This window comes from Marmota flaviventris, chromosome 13, assembly GCF_047511675.1.
Source record: "Marmota flaviventris isolate mMarFla1 chromosome 13, mMarFla1.hap1, whole genome shotgun sequence".
In the NCBI taxonomy this organism is placed as follows: domain Eukaryota; kingdom Metazoa; phylum Chordata; class Mammalia; order Rodentia; family Sciuridae; genus Marmota; species Marmota flaviventris.
The window spans coordinates 99,222,745-99,246,099 of record NC_092510.1 but is presented as its reverse complement, the minus strand read 5'-3'; positions in this window follow the sequence as shown (position 1 = coordinate 99,246,099).

Genomic DNA, 23,355 nt, shown 5'->3' with positions numbered 1-23,355 from the left:
CAGGGAGTGCAGCTGCCTCTTTGTCCGTGTGAGGGCGGAGAGAGGTGATGCCCGGCTGGGGTTGGGCACCCTTCCCGGGAGCTGGCTCTGGTGGGGTGAGCCGAGCAGCTTCTTCCAGAACTGTGACAGGGCTGAGCTGGAGCTACCCTCCCCACCCCGCCCCCACCCTGCAGCAGCTGCTTAGCACAATTAGCCAACAAGTGGCTGTTTTGTGGAGTTGCTGCTGATGTGTTTTAAGTGGCTTTCTGAGTGGGAAGTGTGGGGTGGAGAGGCGGCAGACAAAGGGGGCCGAGTGCATTAGGTTTTACCGGCCTGCTCTGCTCACATCTGCCGTCGCTCTTTCAGGCAACTTCCGCTCAGCCCTGGAGGAGGATAAAGAGACAAGAGGCAGAGCGCAGGCAGGCGGACACGCGCTCTCCCTCCGCGCCCTGGCTGTACCGCCATCCCTCCCTATGAGTGGCCTGTCCTATGAGTGGAGGCACAATGGCCAGAGACGCTGGAGCAAACGGTCCGACAGATGGGGCCTGCCCTGCTCCCCAGGAGAGGCCTGCGGCAGCCAGTCCTCAGGTGAAGCAGAATGACGGGATAGCCAGCGATTGTGCCCTGAGAGGGCAGCGCCGCCTCCTGCTAATGGCTGCCCGGTAACCAGAGAATGAAACCCCTTCTGCTCACGCAGATGATCCAAGGACAAAAGTCACAGAGAGACTGGCCGAGGAGAGGGGAGGGGGGCCACACCTGGGCAGAGGCTTGGACAAAGGGCGGTCTCTCACCGTCCATGCGCAGGGCTCCTGCTGTAGGTTTGGCACAGATAGTAGGCAGGAGAGAAGCTGCCTGGGAGGGACCCTCGGGCAGTTGTCCTGGGAGGAGTGTGGCAGACAGGCGGAGACAGAGGGGCCATGGGGACGAGGGGGGTGAGCAGCTCTCCTTTCACCTCAAATCCTCAAATCTTTTTTTGTCCCCTTTCTCTCCAGGGCTGTTTCTGCTTCTTTAAGAGGAGGGGGTTTTATTTAAACTGTTGCTCATCTGCCCATCTGTCTGTCCCTCCACCCCCCCTCACCCACCTGTCCATCCATTCATCCCTCCACTTCTCCAACCACCCACCTATCCACCTATCCATCCATGCATCCATCCACCCATCACCCATCCATCTGTCCACCCATCCACCCATCACCCATCCATCTATCCATCCATCCACCCATCACCCATCCACCCATCCAAACAAACTTTTATTTTATTTTAAAGCTATTTTTATATAGTAAAAAATATATTATTTTGTTGTGCTCTTGTTCTAAGGTCCTGAAGCTGACATGTACTGTCCTCGATTCTTGGTGCACTGTCTCCCTGGATACCTCCATTATTCCGTCTTTGCTTTGCTGAGGATTAAACCCAGGGGTGCTGTACCACTAAGCCACATCCCCAATCCTTTTTTTTTTTTTAATGTCTTATTTAGGGACTGGGTCTCACTAAGTTGCTTAGGGCCCGGTTACCTTGCCCAGGCTGCCTTGAACTTGCAATCTTCCTGCCTCAGGAGGATCCCTAAGTTTTACCTACTTTTTAAAGCCTATTTTGTATGTTCGCTCCCATGTGACACTTTTAAAATTTCACTCATCTCTATATGATTTATATATCACTTGATTTAAATAAGGATCTTTTGAGCACGAATTTTGTGGGCCAGGAGTTCTGCTGGGGACACCGAGATGAACGGGAGGCTCACAGGCCAGCGGGGAGCAGACAATGAATAAAAAGGTTCCAGACATGATCAATAGTGAGAACGGTGGGCATGCCCTGACAGGACGCGATCCCTGGGCCAGGCTGCGGGGGAGGCGGGTGGCAGGAAGCCCTAGGGACAGCGAGCCTCCTGGGGCTCCAGGCTCCGGTGGGGGAGCCTGGGTCACAAGAGAGACCAGGAGCCCCTTCGGGCAGAAGCCAGGGCAAGACACCCAGGGAGGCCACGTGAGGCTGGGCTGGCTCCTGGCGGAACGTGCGGACCGGTCCAGCAAGGGCCGCGGGGCGGGGCTGGCCGGGCGGGGCCAGGGAGCCGCGCTTCCCGCTTCCCGCTTCCCGCTTCCCGCGCAGGGTTCGCGGTGGACAGCGCCCGCCCGCCCGCTGAGCGCAAGAGCCTGTCCCTCTGCGCTCGGGCCGGACACGGAGTGTTCGCTGGAAGGAAAAGTCGCCTTGGCAGAGCCGCAGGCCCTGAGCCCCGGGGGCGCGCTCCGTCCTGCCCGCCTCCTGCCACCCAGCGCGCCCACCGCGACCCGGCGCCTGGGTCCTGCGCACTCCGCCAGGCCAGGCCCGTCGCGACCTCCTGGTGTCTCGGGCGCCCGTCCTGGGCTGCTGGGCTCCTCTATCCGGAGGCAGCATTGGGGTCCTTTATCACCTGGGGACAGGACACCCCTGCCCCCTCCAGTGCCCCTCTTCGCAGGCCCTGCGGGGTCCGCCCCGCTCCTCCTCCTCCTGTCCCTCCTCTCCCTGCCCCTCTCCACGTCCGCCCGCAGGGCTGCTCTCGGGGCCCCTCGGGAGTCTTGTCCTGGGCACGCAGCCCAGTCGCGTTCAGAGACCCGCTGGCTTGGGATCCCAGCCCTGTGCAGCCTCCCCTCCTCCAGCCCTACTCGGCCTCTGCTGCCTCCCAACTCCCTGGGAGGGTTGCGTGCGGCTTGGACCACTGGCCCTGATCTGTAGCTGGGAAGGGTCCCCAAGCAGCGAGCTAGTAATCTTGGGGCTTGAGGGCCCGTTTCCTCTCTCGGTGCATTCACCGTCTGCTGCCACCAAACCCCTGCCTCACGATTTTGTTCAGTTTCATGGAGCCTGAACAGGAGGATTGGTTGTGGGCCACAGACAGCAGCAGATACTTGCTAGCAGCTTTATTTTTGTTTTAAATAGATTTTTAAACGTTGGATAACTTGATCCACAGAAAAGTTGCAAAATAAACAGATTACTGCCTGCCACACAAGATTAGTCTCTTATTCTTGCTCCTTCCCCTTGTCTGCTCTTAGCTTTGCCTTGTTATTTCTCCTGTCCTGACCAGCCTTGTAGCTCCCCCAACTGGACAAGACAGGTTCCACCGCAGGGCCTTTGCACTGGCCATTCCCCTGTCTGGAAGCTCATTCCTCACCACTTTCTAGCTGGTGTCTCCTAGGTTGAAGCTCAACCCCTATGTCTACACGGTGTGAGGAGCCCTCTCCCCTCCCTGCCAGTACTGCCCCCCCTGCTGCTCTCAGGGCTTCTCATGAGGTGTCATCTCCTGGTCATTTTATTTGCTCTTGGCTGTTGATTTTGTGCCTTAGTTTGTTTTCCGTCTCATCCTCTAGAGCAGGTTGTGCAATAGAAACATAAGATGGGCCCAGTTTGTAATCACAAAATTTCTAGTACTCACATTAAAAAAATAAAATAGGTGAACGGATGGCATTTCTAAGTCTTGGTTGATGCAGCACATCTGCCCCATATTGTTGCAACACATGATCTGAGTCTAGAGGCCCAAGTCTTTGAGGCCAGTGACTGTTGAGCACTTACAGCCCATCTCCACTGAGATTGGCTGTGAGTCAGGTGCTCAAGGTCCCCATGGGGCTGGGGGACAGCAGGTCTGCAGGCCACGCATCCCAGGGCCCAAGAGCTGTCTGTTCTGCTCACCCCTCGCCCTGGGATCGCAGCCTGGCACGTCTCTGCTCAGTGCAGCGTGGGCAGTGGGGAGCGGGGGTATCGAGTGCTGGGCTCTGGTGGGCAAGAATGAGGGTGGGGGAGGTGACCTGAGAGCAGCCATCCCGGAGCCCTTGGGAGAGGGGTGCAACTCGGAGGCTCGGGGTGGCAGGAGCCAAACCACCAAGAAGTTGTCCAGGCTGCCTACGCAGGCAGCAGGGGTGGAGCCAGCCGAGGGGAGAGGAAGGGAGGGGTTCGGTCAACCAGGCTGCCTGGCGCGGTGCCAGCAAACCCGTAGGCCCGTGAGGATGTCACCCAGCCTAAGTTCCCTGGGTGGCATGGCTGCTTCCCAAGCCTTGTGGGTTCTCGTGCCCACATCAGAGCCTAAAGCCACCAGGTGGTTTCGGGTGGAAGTCACAGAAGGGATGTGTACCCTGCAGGGTCACAGAGTCCAGAGCAGGGCCCTGAGGCTGGGGAGCCGGGCTCTCCCTGACTCACAGAAACAGAAGGCGCTTCTCAAGCCCTTTCCAGGCCTCGGCCACTCCATGGGGGGGACGAATGTGCTCCTGATCCACAGTGAGGAAACTGAGGTTCTGCAGAATTAAGGGATTTGCCTGAAGTTAGTTCCAAGACAGACACAGACCAGAGTTTGAGCCCAGGCTGGAGCTGCTCAGCGAGCTGGGGGGATGGCAGCCACCTCCTCCCCGACCCCCCACAGAGGAGGCAGAGCTCAGAGCCCCAGGCCCTTCCTGGTGGTCCAGGTGAGCTGTGGGTATGCAGCCCCAGCAGGTACCCTGTGAGCAGGTACCCTGGCCTCTGCAGGGGACAGCCTCCCTCCGGAGCCTGGACCTTCTTATTCTGCTTCTTTCATGTGGGATCGATTTTCTTTTCTTTTCTTTTTTTGGCACTGGGGATTGAACCCAGGGGCACGTAAGCACTGCGTCACATCCCCAGCCCTTTCTATTTTTTATTTTGAGACAGGGCCTCACTAACTTACTTAGGGTCTTGCTAATTTGCTGAGGCTGGCTTTGAACTTGTGATCCTCCTGCCTCTGCCTCCCGAGTTGCTGGGATGACAGGCGTGACCGCTGTGCCCAGCTATTGGTTTTCTTTAAGTGGGCTGCCATGTCCTATTCTGAGGTTATTTGGACACAGGCAGGGTATCGTCACCCTCCCTTCCTTCTTTGTTCATTTTTGACTCTTTCTTTGGGGGGAGACACGCACACATGCCTGGCCCTCCTCTTCTAAGTCTGGGAGTTCGGATACACCAGCACTTCTCAAACCTTAATGTGTTTTGTTCTTTTAAAAACCAGACTGTGCTGGGTGCAGTGGCGTGTGCATGTCATCCCAGCTACTCCTGAGGCTCAGGCAGGAGCGTTACAAGTTCAAGGCCAGTCTGGGCAATTTAGGCAGAACTTGTCTCAAAACAGAAAGAACACCCCTGGGTTCAATCCCCTAGTATTGGAAAAAAACAAAAAACAAAACCTAAACCAAAAAAAAGAGCAGTCTGTGATCAGTGGGTCTGGCAAAGGAACCCAGATACTTCTCTCTAGGAAGTTTCCTGGTGGCTGATGGTCTGTGGACCTGCTTGGGGCCAGGAGGCTGTCCAGCCACCTGCTGCTACTGCCGGCCCAGGCTGGGGGAGGCAGTCACAAGAGGGCCAAAGAAGATGTAGACTCATGGCTGTTTGCTCCAGCCAACCGTCATCCCAGGTGGACGCTGCTCCTTCTCGGGAAGTGGGGCAACATGGTGCCCCTGTCCCTGCCCAGCCGAGTGACGTTACTGAGCCAGGAGGCAGCCTTGAAGAACTGTTTTCTGCTTCATTCAGACTCAAAAGCTCTGCTGGTGGCACGTTGGCCCATGGTGACAGGCCTTGGAGGGACGGGCTGGCTTCCCAAGGTGCCAGCCATACCCTGCCACCACAATGCTGCCAACTTGGCCCACAGAGGGCAGAAGTACTGAGCCGGGGGTGGGAGGCAGGGGGCGCCCTGTGGTGAAGCCAGACTCCGTGAACTGGCTCTGTGACCTGGAGGAACCCACCAGCCTCAGTTTTCCCCCTTTCAAGACATTTTGGTGAAATAGTGGATGAGCCTGGGGACGTCCCGAGGCCCCGTGTGCTCAGACCCCAGCTCAGTGGCTGTCGGGTGGGACTTTGGTGGAGGGGTGTCTGTTCTGCTGCCCTGACTGGCCCACAGGGGACTGTTTTCCACCGCATCATGGACCCAGCTAAACCAGGGAGATGCATTACCTCCCCTCTGGAGGTCAGGGGTCCACAGCCCAGCTGGCAACCCGCCGGTGGCTGGGCTTTAAAGCCCTGCCCTGTGTTTTGGCTCCTCGGGGCTGGGGAGGAGCGGCTGAAGTTTGATACGGCTCTGGGGGCTGGCGGGGGCAAAGGGCTCCAGCCCAGGGAGGGACAAATAGATCGATGGGAAACTGCCGTGACCTTCTGACCTCGGAGATGGCTTCAACCATCCTTAACATGCCCTAGTAAATCTGGGGGTGGGTCTCCCTTCCCTGGGGATGGTGGGGACAGTAAGGATAGGGGCTGGAGAGGCAACGAAGGCAATGCCAGGGAAGCGAGAGACCGGGGCCAGGCGGCTGGGTGCCCGGCATCCTCCAGTGGGTGGGTCCGTGACGCGGCACTGCACTGTACGGTTTGCACCAGCCCCTCCCCACATGCCTGTCCTTGCTGAGGCGGACTCAGGAGCCTGGGCGCAGACTTGGCCTAGGTGTCCCAGCTTGCAGGTGGCGGAGCTTGGAGAGACTTTAAATGGGTTAGTCTAGCTGGGTGGCAAAATCTAATGGGGGTCGAGACAGGTGGGGACGAGGCCCCAGAAGTGGCCAGAAACCAGTGTCACACTTTAAGGAGCCACTGGAGGTCAGCTCCGGTCAGCGGGAGGAGGGGTGGCATAGTTTGAATGTTTGGGTTCCGGAAAGCTCTTGTCGCCTTTGGACTGGGGCCGGGGGGTGGGGGGGTGCTCAGCAGTGACAGGACTTGGACAGGACTTGAGCTTGCATCCCAACATGGCTCCCAGGCCATTATCCGCAGGCCCTGGAGTTGACAGACCTGGGTTCCAGGCTGACTGCCTCCAACTTGCTGTGTGGACGTGGCCCCGCATCTTCCCTCACTCCCGCCTCCCTGGGCGCCCCTCGAGCACTTGAGGTCTGGCGGAGAGGCACCTTGGCGAGGCGTGAGCCCAGGCATCCTTCACCCCGTGTCCTTCTGACCAGGCTGCAGAACCCTCCTCCTTCCCGATGCCTGGGCTGTCCTGGTCCCAGGCTTCTCCTGCCAGGGCACAGGTGCCCACCCAGCCAGTGGGCGTGTGGGAGGCTCTGGTCGCGTTCTCCTTGGCTTTTGCCCCCTTCCTGGGTTATGGCAGGTCGTGAGGGAGCCCCTCTGTTCACTCTCCTGCTGGAACCGGCATAGGCCCTCAGGGCAGAGACATCCTGAAGCTGGTGGCCCAGGTTCCAGTGGGGCTTTGCCATGACTCCCTGGGCAAGGGCTGTGCCCTCTCCACTCTCTGGGCCTCAGTCTCTCCATTTGCACAGTGATTGGTGTTTCCTAAACTCAACAGGCACAGTTGGGAGCCTGAAAGATGACAGGATTAACCTTGGAGCCCAGTGTGGTGGGATTTACCTTGGACCCTGTTATGATAAAGCTAGCTTTTTCACTCTCTCCTGCCTCTTCTCATTGAGTCAGGGACTTGGGCCGGGGTCAATTTGTTCAGCGTGTCTTTAATGCTAATAGAGTCACTTTCTTCTTTAAAGTGTGAACGGAAGACCATTCTTAAATTGTGGTGAAATAAACATGAAATCTACCCTTTCGGCTATTTTAAACTGCACAGTTCAGCAATGGTGACCAACTCATTTTTCAACAAAGAAAGCAGAGTCCCTAAAAGGAAAAATAGTAAGTTGGTACCGGTGGTGAGCAGGTCCCTTGCGGGTGATAGATAATAACTACTGTTCCCTCTGAATTCTTACATCCTGGATGTCCAAAGCCAGGATAAAGCTGGCAAGGGGCTTTTGGACAGTGGTTCTGAGCAGGAGGCCCGGCACTCAGGGCCCGAGCTGTGGCCTCAGGTGTCCTCGGCTTGACCCCAGGCTCTGACTTTCACCAGCTGGGTGGCTTTGGGCAGGTGGTTTTACCTCTGGGCCTGGGAAAGGGGGCTGCCACTCTGCTGCAGAAGGTTGGCCTGGACTTCAGAGATGACCACAGGGTGCTTTGAGGATGTCACTTTTGCCACTATCCACCTTAGCCAGGGCCAAGCAGGGCTGGCCGGGAGGTGCCCCTTCCCATGCACCCAGGAAAGAGGAGCTGCCCAATATCAGCCCCTGGGCCATTTCCTCCTCTGCTTCTCTTTCTCTCTAGTGTCCCCAACACAGGCCAGGGCAGAACTCTTCCCCAAAGCTCCCTTTCATTGGGAAGGCTCCCTCCTGACAGACCGTCCCTGCCCAGTGCTTCCCAGGGCCAGAGACCAGGAGATCCTCTTACTGGCAGCCGGGCCTTACCTGCCTCCTCTCTCCCACGGGGCAGGGCTGCACAAAGGGCTCTGTCACTGACCCCTGCGATTGAGTGACAAGACTGTGGGGGTGGGGGGCTGTGTGGTCCTCTTGTCTTCCTCGGTGGGTCCTGGTCTGGCTGCTCCCCGAGGGCGCCCCTTTGTCCTGGCCTGTCTGTGTCTGCAGCCCAGAAGCCAGGGCTGGGCTCTGCCTGGCCCCAGGAGCCGACCATTGGCCATCGGCTTCCCAGCAATCTAGCCTGGGACGCAGATAAAGCCTCCTTTCAGAGCCGCACACAGGCTGCCAGGAGCCTGGGGGGAGCGCTGGGGTCCTCGCGGATACCAGACAAAGCCGTCTTGTTGGGAGGGCTCCGTGGGAGCAGGGACACCACTCCTTGGGGAGAACCTTCCCCTCAGGGGCTCACCAGGGTGCATGGGGCCAGCTGCTCCAGGCGTGAGGCCTGAGCCTCAGCGAGGCCCGGGCACACGAGGGCAGGAGGGTGGGGCTGGGGGCCTGGGATCGCACGGAGCGGGACTCCTGGGATTTGAGGGTGGGAGAGACTGGCCACTGCCTGCCCTGGCTTTTCTGAACCATGCGCGGCACCACGGCCTCCTGACACCCTTAGAGTAACCCACTGGTTGTGTCCTGCTTGTCTCCTGGGCCTCACTGTCTCCTAAGCCTCCAGCCTCTGAGGGTGCCGTTCCCGCTGCCTGGAACACCTGTCCCCCAACTTTCCACAGGCTGTCCCTGCACCCCCCCTTGGCGCCTCCCAAATCTCTCCAAATGCCAGGAGCCCACATCATCCCAACACCTAAACTTGCTCCTCTACCCCCGTCCCCCCAGCTCCACGGACAGGGCAGAGTACACAGGAGGCGGGCACAGGTGAGTCTTGAATGCCCATGACTCTCTGCCCCAGTTGGTGGCACCGAGTCCCTTCCTGAATCACACAGCCAGTGGAAGGAGCCCTGGGCGCTGAGCGTTAGTCCCAAACCTTCCCAGGGACTCATCAACTCCAGCCTCTGGCTGGAGTGTGTCGCCCTTGGGCCACTTGAACCCTGAGTAAGGACACCCCAGCCCTTCCTTCTGCCTCGGCACACACACACCACAGTCCCCCCGGGGCTGCCCTGGGCCGCTGAGGACGGGCCTCTGTCTTCATGAAGGGCTGGGCAGGGTGTCGAGGCCCAGGGAGGAGCGTGAACACTAGTGCTGGCCGAGCAGGGCCTGCCAGTAGGTGACATGGACTTAAGCAAATGAGGCACCAGGGACACACAGCCACACTGGGAGAGTCCGTGTGGCAGCTTCTCCAGCCTCAGCAGTCTGGTCAGCCTGGTCCAGATGGAGAAGCCCCGATTCACAGCAGCTTCATGGCATCTTGACTGAGTGGCCGGCTAGGTCCCTGGGTGGGGGCACTAAGGTCATGATCAGTCACAATTGGTGCCTTCCCCACCCCAGGGTCAGGGTGGGGAGAGGCTGGTGGGACAATTGCCGGGTGTCCATCCTGATTTAAGCTCTTCGTGGACATCATCCATTCCTCACGACAACCCTCTAAGATAAGCACTATACTCGGGCCTGTTTTAAAGACGGGGAGACTGAGTCCCGTGAGAGGACTAAGGAGCTCTGCCTGAGTTCTAAGGAGGAGCTCATCGCTCATTGTCCCCACACTGCAGGAGCCCTCAAGGGTGCGGCAGCTCTGGCCATCCGTCCCAGGGGGCTTCCAGGTGAGAGGGGGTGCTTTGGCCCCGTCTGCATGGTGGGTTCCCGTTACAGGCACCCCCCCATCCTAGGAGCACCTCGAAGCCCCGCTCTCAGGCTCCTGCCAATGACGTCAGCCTCCCCTTCTCTGGGCCTGCAGTTCTGAATCACCACAGACATCAGAATCACCCGGGCAGCTGGGTAGACAGGTGGGTTTCCGGTCCCCAGACTCAGGAATCTGCCCACGCCAAGGCCGCCTGCCGTTTCATAAGCCACAGAGGACATCAGCCCGAGTCCTTTCCTCTTGGCCGGTCCGAGCTGGCCCAGAACCCCAGCTGGTGTCCTGAAACCGTGTCTGGAATCCTGGGGTCTGTCCCTGCAGAGCACTCTGGGCCTCATCAGCAGGAGCCTCCGGGACCCCCTGGAGGAGAAATCAGGAGGGGGCTTCAGAGAGGACACCTGTCTACTTAAGGGGTCTTTGCACTCAAGCCCTTTGCTTTACATTTGGCCAAACCAAGGCCTAGAAAGGGCAAGGGACCTGCCACAGTCCCACGGCCAGTTTGTAGGAGCCAGTTCAGCAACTTCCCAGGGGCCAGGCTGCTTGGGTATCAGGTGTCTTGGGATCCCACCACCACGGGGTCGGTCCTCACCGATGGGTTTCTGCAGGGCTCTGAGGAAGAGGAGCTCATAAAGCCCTTGATATGGGGGCCTGGTGTGGTGCCTGTGGCCGACCCTGATGGCTCCCAACTGTACTCTTCTCAACAGCATGGACCCAGCTCGTACCAACCCCGACATACCTGAGGGGCGAGTTTGGCCCAAAGCTGCGGGTTTGCAGGTCACAGTCTGTGTCCCTGGCCGGGGAGTGTGCAGAGCTTCCTGGGCCTCACCTAGCTGACCGTGAGGCCTTGGGCAAATCACTGGCCTCCGTCTCCCCATCCGTGCTTGGAGGGACTGGGTCAGGATCACCTGAGGCTTAGTAAGTACCAGGAGAGCGGGGTTGGACCCCAGCATGCGGAGAGGCCGCTGTGGCTTTAAAAGTGCCTGGAACGCCCTGGTGGCAGCAGTGACAGCAGTGAGCCACTGAGCCGAGCCTGCTGACTGTGGCCACCTGCGGAGCCCTCCACAGCTGGGAAGATTAGTCTCTTCCACTAGACAACACCCATTACCATGTTCCAATAGCCATCACTTCCGCTAGGAGAGCTGCAGATGAGATATTGATTGCGCTGACCCCAGGAGAGCCCTTTCCCCAGCCTGAGAGGCGTGCAGATCAGCTCTGGGCCCAGCTGGCGGCCTGCGGCTCACGGTTCCAGCGGTCAAGGCCCTCTGGCCTTATCACAGCCACTCGCGAGAGCTTCAGGAGCCAGGCGGCGTGCCCAGCGGCCCCACCAGGTGGGCCACTGTGGGCTGGCCTCCACAGATTAAAGCAGCGTTCACCAGCACTGGGCAGTCAGTGGAAGCTGCGTGGCCCAGAGGTGACACCATCTCAACAGCGCCCACGTCCCCTGGGGTCTTGGGCCGCTTCCCCAGGCACCCTGGGCGGCTGGCAGCTCCTAACTTCAGTGGAGCTCTGAACCTGGAAAGGGGCTGTCCTGGGCCCTGGCGGCTGGCTGGTTCACAGGGAGGGTGGCATCTGGCCCCTGCCAGTCCACCCGCCCTCTCACCACCCAGAGCCTCACAGGGCGGGGAGGAGCCTGCGCCCAGAGCGCTCATCAGATAAGCCCTGGGCCTCTCTTGCTCAGGAGTCTCAAGCACAGTGTCCCAGGGCACCAGGGGCACAGGGTGGAGGTTACCCGGTGAGTGACAGGTACAGCCCCGACGGGCAGTCCGCCCAGAGTTCTGCTCTCTACTGTACGAGCGCGTGTGTGGGCATCTACATAGGTTGTGCCGTGTCACCAATTGCCCTGTCCCATCTGTGCCCAGGAAGGTCTTGGCTTTTCAAGGAGGCAGGAGGGCTGGAAGGAGGGGTCTGGCCGGTGACAGGGATACGTCTTTGTGCCCTGGGTCCCGGGGGAGGGCACAGCCCGCCTTCCCGTGTGACTCCAGCTGTTGCTTTACTTCTCTGCACCTCACTGTTCTTAAAAAACAAAACCAAAAAACTCTTTTCTTGAGCTGGGTGCAGGGGGGCCCCCTGTGGGGCGGCTTAGGTAGGAAGGTCACTTGAGCCTGGGAGCTGGACCACATAACGGGACATCCATCCAAAAACCAGAACAAACGACACCAAGCCCTTTCATTGAAAAGAGAATTTTGAAAATACCCAAAACAGGAGATCCCAGCGAACACTCACTCCACCAGCGCCACTGCTTCCCCTCCAAGGTGGTCCCCAGGCACGACCTCTGATGGCATCTCTCAGTACGAAGCTCGGAAGGGTAGGAACTTTCCTTAAAGACACAAGTGGGGACACCCCTTGAATCCCTTCACAGGCTGCGCTCACGTTTCTAGAATCTTGCAAAAGCTACTTTGGTTCTTTGTTTTTGCCGTATATCTGGGTCAGGGTCCCAGGAAGCCCGCACGCTGCTTGGCTGACCTGTCTCTGTGGTTCCCTTTAGTGGACAGGCTCCCACCTGCTCCTCTTCCCTGCTCTTCATCTTTTTTTTTAGCTTTAGGTGGACACAATGTCTTTATTTTATTTTTAGGTGGTGCTGAGGATCAAACCCAGTGCCTCCCGCGTGCCAGGCGAGCGCTCTGCCCCTGAGCCCCAGCCCCAGCCCCTCTTCATTTGTTAAGGCACCAGGTGTTTGTTCTGGAGAGTTCCCACAATCTGGACTTGGCTGGCTGCATCCTCATGGAGTTCAGGGATCTCTGCCTCTTGCTTTAAGAAGCAGCCCGGGCTGCCTGCTGACCAGGCTGCCTGCTGACCATGCCCCGGGTGCCTGGTGTTTACGGCACTGCCTTCCAATCCAGCTCAGCCTGTATGGACGGCCCGATTTCTGAGGAAACAGGTGGTCAGTGGCTGAGGCCAGGTTCCCCTTCCCAGCCAGTCAGCCTGCAGGCCCAGGTCTGGCTCCCAAGCCCAGCACTACAACCCTGCCCACCCTGCCCACCCTGGCCTGTCCTGGAGGCTCAAATGAGACATCAGAGGAGGCGCTATGTTTGCTTATGGTGGAATGTGTGGCCCAAAGCCCACGTGCTGCGAGCTTGGTCCCAGTGTGACCCATTGACAGGGGTAGGTCCTTGAAGAGGTGGGGCCTCATGGGAGGCGGGTGGTGGTGGTGGTGAGCACCCTTGTGAAGGAGACGGGATGGGCACAAGAAAGCCAGTCGGCTCCTCCCCATTCTTTTGCTTTCTTGGGCTGGGGACATAGCTCAGTTGGTAGAGTGCTTGCCTTGTGATAAGGCCCTGGGTTCAATCCTCACCACCCACCCAAACAAACAAACAAAAAAACACATTCTCTTGCTTTCTCGCTCACCAGGTGACCCCTCTCTCTGCCACCAGATAATGCTATCCCTCATGTTGTGACATAGCCAGGAGGCCCTCATTGAAGCTGGTGCCATCCTATTGATTTCCAGTCACCATAATAGTGTGCTAATGATACCTCTTTGCTTTATAAGTCAGTCTCAGGTTTTCCGTCATAGCCACACGGAATGGACTGAGACAGGAGGTAAAGTCCTGCCTGTCCCAAGAGCTCCGTGGCTCCAGCCCCCTTCACAGGGGTGGGGGAGCCTCATGACTTCTGCATTCCTATGTTCTGGGAGCCCTGGTGAGCACACGGGGGCTGTTCTTCAGCAAGGGTGCCCATCCCCTGAAGCAGTTCAGCATCCTTCCAGCCAAGACCAGATCAACCCTCAACCCTCAACCCTCAGGAGTCAGCGCAAGCAATCATTACTATTTTTATTTTTGGCAGTGCCGGGGATGGAGCCCAGGGCCCTGAGAATTTAAGGCAAGCACTACAATGAGCTACACCCCCAGCCCCCAAGTCACTTTCTTTACAGTTGACAATTGAAGCTTTGATGTCCCTTCACTCATATTGTCACCTGAACCTACCATATCTGGTTGAACGTCACCAACTACCAGGTCACATCCTTGCAAACCCATGTGCTCCTAATTCCACTGAATATTGTCTCATTTTCAGTGAAACAAAATTCTTCCTAATAATGACGATTAGTGCGTAATGATTCCAACATGTGTTACAAACCTGGATGAAGGATCATGAAACACAAAAGTAAAAATGTATCGTAAATGTGTCTCTTCCCAGAATGGGGACAGTGCCAGCCTTTTCAGCCTGAAGGGTCGGTACCTTCTCACTCTCCCCCTGGGGAAGAGGCTGGGTTTGACACTTTGGGTAGCTGCTAAATACGGATGGTCAAGTGCCCTTGGAGGCTTCCAGAGCAGGGCCAGGAGGACACAGATGGGGCAGATGCAAGTGTCACGGGTGGCTGAGGTGGCCCTGGCTCCCCAGGGAGCAGCTGCCCTGCTCAAGTTTCTCCCCTTGAGACTCAGCGTATGCTGACCTGTCCTGGTCCAACAGTGGCCTGGGTGTCCCGGTTCCCCCATGTGCCCTAAGGTGACCTTCTGCTGCCACTCGGGTTCCGGCCACTGTCCTCCCACAGCCCCTGACCTTCCATGTCCTCTCGCTGTCCGCCCAGCCCCACCGCACAGTGTCACAGGGGTCTTTTCAAAACACAAACCAAATGTTGTCTCTTCCTTTCTTGCAACTTTCCTAAAACTCCTAGAATAAAGCCCCCAGCCTGGCTGGAGGCCCAGACGCCCAGCGCCCTCTGCCCCTCTGGACACAGCCCTGTTGGTCTTTGTCTCCGTTCCTCAGGGAAGCCGCTGCCTTCCTTCCCCAGGGCCGTGGCACGCTCGTTGCCCTTCCGTCCTGGACACTCTCTCTCGGGTCTGCTCTCAGGGTATGCAGTCTCTTCCTGGCCTCCGGCTGCCTGCCCTTCGGGCTTCGATGACACCCGCATCGCTATTCTCTTCAAGCGCAGAGCACCGCAGGAAGCAGTCTTATCCTTTGGAATCCTCCTTTAACAGCCTCTTGATCAGCCTGGCTCTTGGGTAAAGGATGGTCTTGTCTTGGTTCTCCCCAAGGCGAGAACCTGACGGGAGTTACGATTAGGATTGGGAAATACCCTCTGAGCCAGTGGAGGCTGCAGAGAGATCCACTCCTTCAACAGATATTTCCCGAGCACCTGTTAGGATCTCAGCTCCTGGGACACAGCGCGAACAAGACAGACGTAGTCTCTGCTCACATGGAGCGTCCTGTCTGATGGAAGAGACACTCGACAGTGCCTAGCACCTGCTAAAAATTACTAGGTACACAGAGCAAATCAATGGTGATAGGTGCTGTGGAGGAGACAAGAGCAGGGTCATTAGTCAGAATGAGTCTTGTGGCATCTGGGGAAGATATTCCAGGCAGGACTTGGCTGATTTGAGAAACAGCAAGTGGGACAAGGCTGCAGCCGAGCGAGAGGGAAGTGAAGGGAGGGGAGAAGGGGGAAGCCCGGAGCCAGATCATGTGGGGCTTGTAGGCCGAGTAAGAGTTCAGCTGTCTGTTGTGGCACAGGGAACGGCCCAGAGCTTGGTGCATTCATTCTTTCTCTTGAGTTTGTAGGAGAGCAGTCTGGGAGGTCCTTCTGCTGGCCCCGTATAGGGACATTTGTACAGCTGCTGCCACCACGGCTCGACTGGGTCTGGGGGTCCCAGGTGGTCACACGTGCAGTCTGGTGTTTGGTCTGGCTGCAGTAAGAACTTTGGGCTTTATGCTGAGACGGGAGCTAATTGTGGTCGGGGTCTGCTCAGCCAGGGAGAGGAAGTATGCGACTATGTTAATGAGAGACTGAGTGACCTCAGCCAGGATGGCCAAAGGTGTCGGATTCGATTACTGTTATAGTGAAAAGTATCACCTTCTACTTCTGCCCACGAGGGAGTGAGATGGCCCAAAAATACACTCCCACTGAAAACAAGAGAAAATTGGCCGAAACCCAGGGAATGGCTATTCTTAGACACTCAACAATGGCAAGTACAGGATTGTGAGTCCTGAGAGAAGGGAAAGGACAAAGGGAGGCCTGCCATCACCTGCGTTCTGCCCAGAGGACATTTCCAAACTAAGAAGGGGAAGGGCGGCAGAGGGCAGTGATCCTGCAGAGGGGCAGCTGTGGGCGGGGCTCGGGGCAGGGTTGAGGGGGCGGGGCTCGGGGGACCCAGGAGCCCAGGTATCTGCAGTTGGTCTCTGGTGAGAAGGCTACTGGCCGTGAGTCCATCAAGGACAACCGTCAAGGAGCTAGGGTTTGAATATATTTGTCCCTTCTAAAACCCATGTGGAAATGTGATTGCCATAGTGGTGTTGTCATGGTGGGACTTCAAGAGGTGATCAGGTCCTTAATACACCTTTCCTGAGGGAGTGAGAGCGTGCTCTCTCCAGGCTGGGTTCGTTTCTGCAAGAGGAGGTTGTTACAAAGTACAGCTGTCCCTCTCTCACAGTTGTTTTGCCGTGAGTTAAAGCAGCATGCAACCCTCTCCAGAGGTAGTGCCATGTTCTTGGACTTCCAGAACCTGGAGCCCAAATAAATGCCTTTCCTTTATAAATCGCCCAGTCTCGGGTATTCTGTTATAGCAACAGAAAACACACCAAGACACAAAGGGAGAAAAAATTACTGGAAATCTCAAACAGGACTAAGAACATTTGAATTCCCTCAAGCTAGAGTGGAGAGACCTCACTGAATGCCAGAGTCATTGGTGGGAACCCCAGAAAGAACACACCTGAGAAGTTGATTTAGAATAAAGACCAGACCTGCCCTGAACAGGTTCAGAGGAAATCTTGAAAAGATCAAACTAATCTCCAAATAGTTGAACAGGTTTCCAAAAGAAGTCTAATACCTATTAAGGGGATATGAGAAAATTTAGTACTCAGTAATGCAAAATTTACAATGCCAAGCATCCAGTTTAAAAAAAAATCACAAAATAACTGGGTGTGGTAGCGCATGCCCATAATCCCAGTGGCTTTGGAGACTGAGGCAGGAGGATTGCAAGTTCAAAGCCAGCCTCAGCAAGTTAGGGGTTCCTAATCAACTCAGTGAGACCCTGTCTCTAAAAATACAAAAAAGGTCTGGGGATGTGGCTCAGTGGTTGAGTGCCCCTGGGTTTAATCCCCAGTACCAAAAAAAAAAAAAAAAAAAAAAAAAGAAAGAAAGAAAAATCACAAAATATATAGAGTAGAAAATGTGACGCATTGCCAGGAGAAAAAACAGTCAAAGAAAAGATCAGTAGACTTGAAGACATATCAGCAGATATCGTACAGAATGAAGCTCAGAGAGAAGTAGACTAAATGCAGATGGAGGAAGAGGAGGACCAGGAAGCCTGAAGAATTCCGCTTCAGGGACCTACAAGGCAATTCAAGTGGTCTAGGGTGCTTATAATTAGGTCTCCAGAAAGGGGGAGGCAAAGGAGTCTGAAGAAAAACACTGCAAAAAATGTTTCAATTGGATTTTTTTTTAAGTCCATGGGTCAAAGATCAATGAACCACAAGTAGAATAAACATATGTCAACTATGCCAGGTGGCCAGTGGCACATGCCTGTAATCCCAGACACTTGGAAGGCTGAGGAGGAGGATTGCAAGTTTAAGGCCAACCTGGGCTACTTAATGAGACCCTGTCTCAAATAAAAATTTAAAAAGGGCTTAGCAGTAGGGTGCCTTAGCTTCAATTCCTAGCACAAGAGAGAGAGAGAGAGAGAGAGAGAGAGAGAGAGAGAGAGAGAGAGAGAAGTCATTACATATAAAGAAAAAATGGAAAGGAAAGTTTTTTTTTTCTTTTTTTTAAATTCTGGGTACTGGGGATTGAACTCAGAGGGTCTTGACCACTGAGCCCCATCCCCAGCCCTATTCTGTATTTTATTCAGAGACAGGGTCTCACTGAGTTGCTTAGCATCTCACTTTTGCTGAGGCTGGCTTTGGACTTGTGATCCTCCTGCCTCAGCCTCCTGAGCTGCTGGGATTACAAGCATGCACCATTGTGCCTGGTGAAAGGTAAGTTTTAACTACACTGATCAAGTATGAAAGAGAGGACACAAATTACCACAGTGAGTAATGAAGAGAGATATCACAATCAATCCTGCAGACATAAAAAGGATAATAAGGGAAATTATGAAGAACTCCAATAAAATTTACAACTTAGATGAAATGGATGAATTCCTCAAAAGAAATAAATTACTCAAAGTTGACAAGAGGAAGTAGACAATTTGAAATACATTATGTAAATGAAAGAAACTGATTTTATATTCTTTAAAAAATATTTTTAAAATTGTCGATGGACCTTTATTTAATTTATTAATTTATTTATATGTGGTGCTGAGGATCGAACCTAGTGCCTCACACATGGTAGGCAAGTGCTCTGCCACTAAGCTACAACCCCAGCCTGATTTTATGTTCTAAAAGCATCCCACAAAGAAAACTTCAGGCTCTGAAGACTTCACTAATGAACTATATCAAGTATTTATGAAAGATAATTCCAACCCTACCCAAGCTCTTTCAGAAAACAAAGGAGATGGGAAGATGCTTCTAGATGCATTTATTTGAGGCCACTTTTACCATAACACAAAAACTAGACAAATCACAAAGATCCATGAAGATCCATATCCCACATGAACATAGATGGAAAATTATTTAACAAAATTTTAGCAAATTAAGTCCAACAATATCTGCAAAAAGATAATATATCATAACTGAATGGTGTTTATCCTGGAAATGCAAATTTGGTTTCATATTCAAGATGCAATAAATGTAATTTATCACATTAACAGAATACAGGAGAAAACCCATGTGATTGTTTCAAAGAATGTTGAAAAAGCATCTGACAAAATTCAACACTGAATTGTGATATTAAAACAATAGCATTGGGCTGGGGTTGTGGCTCAGTGGTAGAGTGCTCACCTAGCATGCATGAAGCACTGGGTTTGATCCTCAGCACCACACAAATGTAAAATAAAGATATGTGTGTCCACCTAAACTTAAGAATAAATATTACAAAAAAAAAAAAAAAAAAAAAAAAAAAAACCACCCAAAAAACAAACAAACAAAAAAACCCAATAGCATCAAGCCAGGTGTGATGGTATATGCCTATTATCCCAGGTACCTGGGAGGCTGAGTCAGGAGGATTACAAACTTAAGGACAACCTTGGCAAAGTAGTGAGGCACTATCTCAAAATCATAATGGTAATAGTTATAGTAACAACAACAATAATAAAGACCTAGGGGTGTAGCTCAGTGGTAGAGTACATGTATGAGACCTTGGATTTGGCTCTCAGTACCACAAACTAAAATTTTGTTCAAGAATTTTGTGTCTATGTCCCTGTGGGATATGAATCTTCCATTCTCTCGTGATGTATTTGGTTTCTGATTATGGTAAGAGTGGCTGCAACAATATCATTAACAACAAACTCTCAACAAACCAGAGATAGACGGGAATTTCTTTGACCAGCCTGACGTAGCTAGCATCAAACTCAATGGTGAAAGGCTCAATATTTTCTACCTAAGATCAGAAATACACTAAAATACTCATTCTCATTACCTCTTTAGAACATATTACTGGTAGTCCAAGATAGTACATAAGGCAAGAAAAAGAAATAGAAGAACTAAAGATCCAAAAAGAAGCAAAATTGCTCTTATTTGCAGATTACATGGTCAAATATTTAGAAAACCCAAAGGAATCTACAAAGTAGATACTAGAAATGTTGAGCAAATTCAGCACTATTGCAGCATACAAGGAGGTCATTTATACAAAAATCAATTGAATTTCTATGCACCACCAATAAACAACTAGAAAAACATTTTAACTCCATTTAGCCAGCTAGCATAAAAGTAAAATAATTAGTCAAAAAATTTAACAAAAAACATCTGACTTACACTTTGAAAATTATAAAATATTGCAAAGGGAAATTAAATAAAACCTAAATAAATGATGAGCTATACCATGTTCATGGATTGGAAACTTTGATATTTAAATAGCAATTCTCCTGGAATTGATCTGTGATTTTAATGCAATTCTAATAAGAATTCTAGCAAGGTTTAAAAGTAATCAATAATCCATTCTTAATATAATTATATAGAAAGGCAAAGGACCCAGAATAATAATTTTAAAAAATCTTGAAAAAGAGGAATAAGTTTGGAAGACTTATGCTACCTAATTTCAAAACTTACAATAAAGCTCAGTAATCAAGTTACTGTTTGGGGTGTAAAGATAGACATGAATAAATAGATCAATGAAACATCCCTAACTCAAATGATCAATTGTTTGTTTGTTTTTTTCAGGGGGGACTGGGGATTGAATCTAGGGATGCTTTGTCATTGAGCTACATCCCTCATTCTTTTTATTTGAGGCAGGATCTCACTAAGTTGCTCAAGGCCTTTGTTGCTGAGGCTGGCCTAAAACTTATGATCCTCCTGCCTCAGCCTCCTGAGTCACTGGAATTTCAGGTGTGTGCTACCATGACTGACCAACTGACAAAGATGCAGAGGTAATTTGATAGGGAAAAGATAGACTTTTAAGCAAATTGTACTGGAAGAGCTAAACATCAATATATTAAAAATAAAGCTTGACCCTTAAACACCCCAACACAAAATGAACTCTAAATGTATCAAGGATTTAATTCTACAAAAGACATGCATTAGAAGAAGTATTTTTAAAAGTGCTTCTGTGGAAGGAAAATTATATAGTCGGAAACTGATTTACACAATGGAATGCAGAGCACCAGAAATGGAAAGACATGAATAGACATAAAGCATTCTGTTCTTGTTTCAACTTTTTAAAACGATTTGACTGCCTAAAGCAAAAAATAATAGCAATGTATTATAGGTTTGTTTGTTTTGATGCCGAGTACATACTAAACATGCAGTGAGCTACACCCAGCCCACAGAGTTTTGCAGAAGTAATATGTATGACAGCCAAAAGCACAAAGTGAAAAGTTCTGAGGTTGCACTGTTGCAGGGTCTTAGATTACAGTTTCAGTGGCATAATATTAATTGAAGGTAGCCTGAGGTATATTAAGGTTTTATATGGTAAATTCAAGAGAAGCCACTAAGAAAGCAATAAGAAGTATACCTAAAAAGCCAAGTTCTAAAATTTTTCAATTAAATCCAACAAAACACAGAAAAAGTAATTTAGAATATGGAGAAACCTAATCTATAATTGCAGAAAAGTTAAGTAGTCAGATAATGTCCATGTGATGAAATATTATATAGTTGTTTAAAATGTTTATGGACAGTTTTTAAATTTTTTTGTAGTTGTTGATGTTGATGGACCTTTATTTTATCTATTTGTATATGGTGCTAAGAATCAAACCCATTGCTTCTCACATGCTAGGCAAGCGCTGTACCACTGAGCTACAACCCCAGCCCTACGAAGAGTTATTCATGGTGTAGAAAAAGGTGTCTCAGCACAGTAGGTAGCATGTCAGTCTCATATGGTGTAGAAAAGTGTTTATGATAAATGTCAAAAATTTAAAAGCAGGATGCAAAGTGTATATATTAAAGTATAAATATATGAAGTACACACAATTTAAAGTGTAAATATAAAGTATACATTTATATAGTATAAAATGTAAAATATTGGAACTGCATGGACCACCTCCTGCACTGAGGGTGGAACTCAGTGGTAGACTGTGTGTTTGCCATGCATGAGATGCTGGGCTCAGTCTCCGGCACACACACACACACACACACACACACACGTGTGTGTGTGTGTGTGTGTGTGTGTTTATTTATTTACACTTTATCTAAATAATGCTGCAAAAATATTATGAGCATATAAAAATGTGACAGAAAATAAATATACCAAATATAAGCACCATTTGGTGTTTCTTTTTTCTTTTTTTTTTTTAGTTGTAGTTGGATGCAATACCTTGATTTTATTTATTTATTTTTATGTGGTGCTGAGGATGGAACCCAGGGCCTTGCATATGCTAGGCAAACGCTCCACCGCTGAGCCACAACCCCATCCCAGAGTTTGGTGTCTCTAACCAGGTAGTGAGACAATGGGTACATGTTGAGAGCCACAGCCAAAGGGGCCCCAGCAAACTTCCAGCTGCCAGCAAACTTCTAGCTGCCAATTGATTGGCTCCTCTGCAGTGATGCTCATTGGGTTGTTTCCTTGCCCTTTCAGACCACAGAGCTGCTCATTGGGGGACTTTTTTTTGGCTCCGCCCACACGACCCAGCCAATCGGCCTCAAGAGCAGGAGGAGTGGGGGAGGTTGAGAGGCTTGTGGGAAGCTGGTGGTGGCAGTTGGGCTCTGAGGGTTTTTCCTGAGGAGCTGTGTGGTGCGGTGTGTGTGTGTGTGTGTTCTAAAAATAAAGTTCGTTTCTTTTGACAAGTGGCTCCTGAATTGTGCCCAGCCAGACTGCAGCAGGTACATTTTTCTATGAGGTTTCTTTCCTTTTTCTTCCTTTCTTTCTTCTATTTTTTTTTTTTTTTTAAGATTCAGCTTTTCATCATGGTTGAAGGTCTGAGTTTGGTACTTGGTTCTGTCACCTGTTAGCTGAGTGGACTTGGGCAAATCAATTTCTCTGCATAGAAGTGCTTTCTCTGCAAAACCAAGACAAAGGTGTCAATCCCATATGTTGTTTTGAAATTCATTGACAATATGGGAATAAAGTGTATAGCAAAGTATCAGCATGAATTTTTTTTAATATTCCTGGAGCCATTCATTATTACCATGGGCATTTACAATCATAGAAAACAAGTTTTAAAAAGCAAACCTTGGCTGGACTAAGTGGTGCACACCTGTAATCTCAGGGACTCAGAAGGCCGAGGCAGGAGGATTACCAAATTTAGGGCCAGTAAATAAGATAGGTTAAGTAATGGACTCCAATCAAGGCTTTTTAAATATAAAGGCCACTCCAAGAGGTTTCTGGGGGGACATTCCAAACATTCCAGCCAAGTCCTGTGTCCCAGGGGATGGGAATGAGGAGGGGTGACAGACCTTGCTGAAGGCCACAGACTCAAGGACTGACCGAGAGCTTCAACACTTTCCCAATATCCATTAGTGTAGATTTTGAACAGCAGTGTTGGTACTTTTCAAGACCTGATTAGCACAGATGTTGACCACTGCCCCTTCCCAGTGGCTATATAAGCCCCTAGCCATGTAGGCTTGAGTGGTAACGCCTATCTGGTCCTCGATCACCCTGTGGGAGGTCTGTCTCTTCTCACCTGAATACACCCTACTCTGCTGCACTCCTCCTCATCCCAGACAAGAAGCTGAGGCCGAAATCTGCTCCCACCATGGTGGAAGCTCAGTGAGACCCTGTCACAAAGTCAAGTGAAGAGAGCTGTGGATGTGGCTCAGTGGTAGAGCACCCCTGGGTTCCATGCCTCAGTACCACAAAGAACAGAAGGGGGCAAAAAAAAACAACAAACAAACAAACAACAACAAAAACCCGGCAAAACTTCTTCGGAATGAATGATGTGGAGGTCCCAGAGGTCAGGTTCCAAGTCCAGGACCAGGCGAGGCCCAGAGCAGGCAGTGCTCAAATCTCCCCAGTAAGAATGTCAGGCAAAGGTCAAAAGGTGGATTTGGGCAGAAACTTCCCTGGGACCCCCA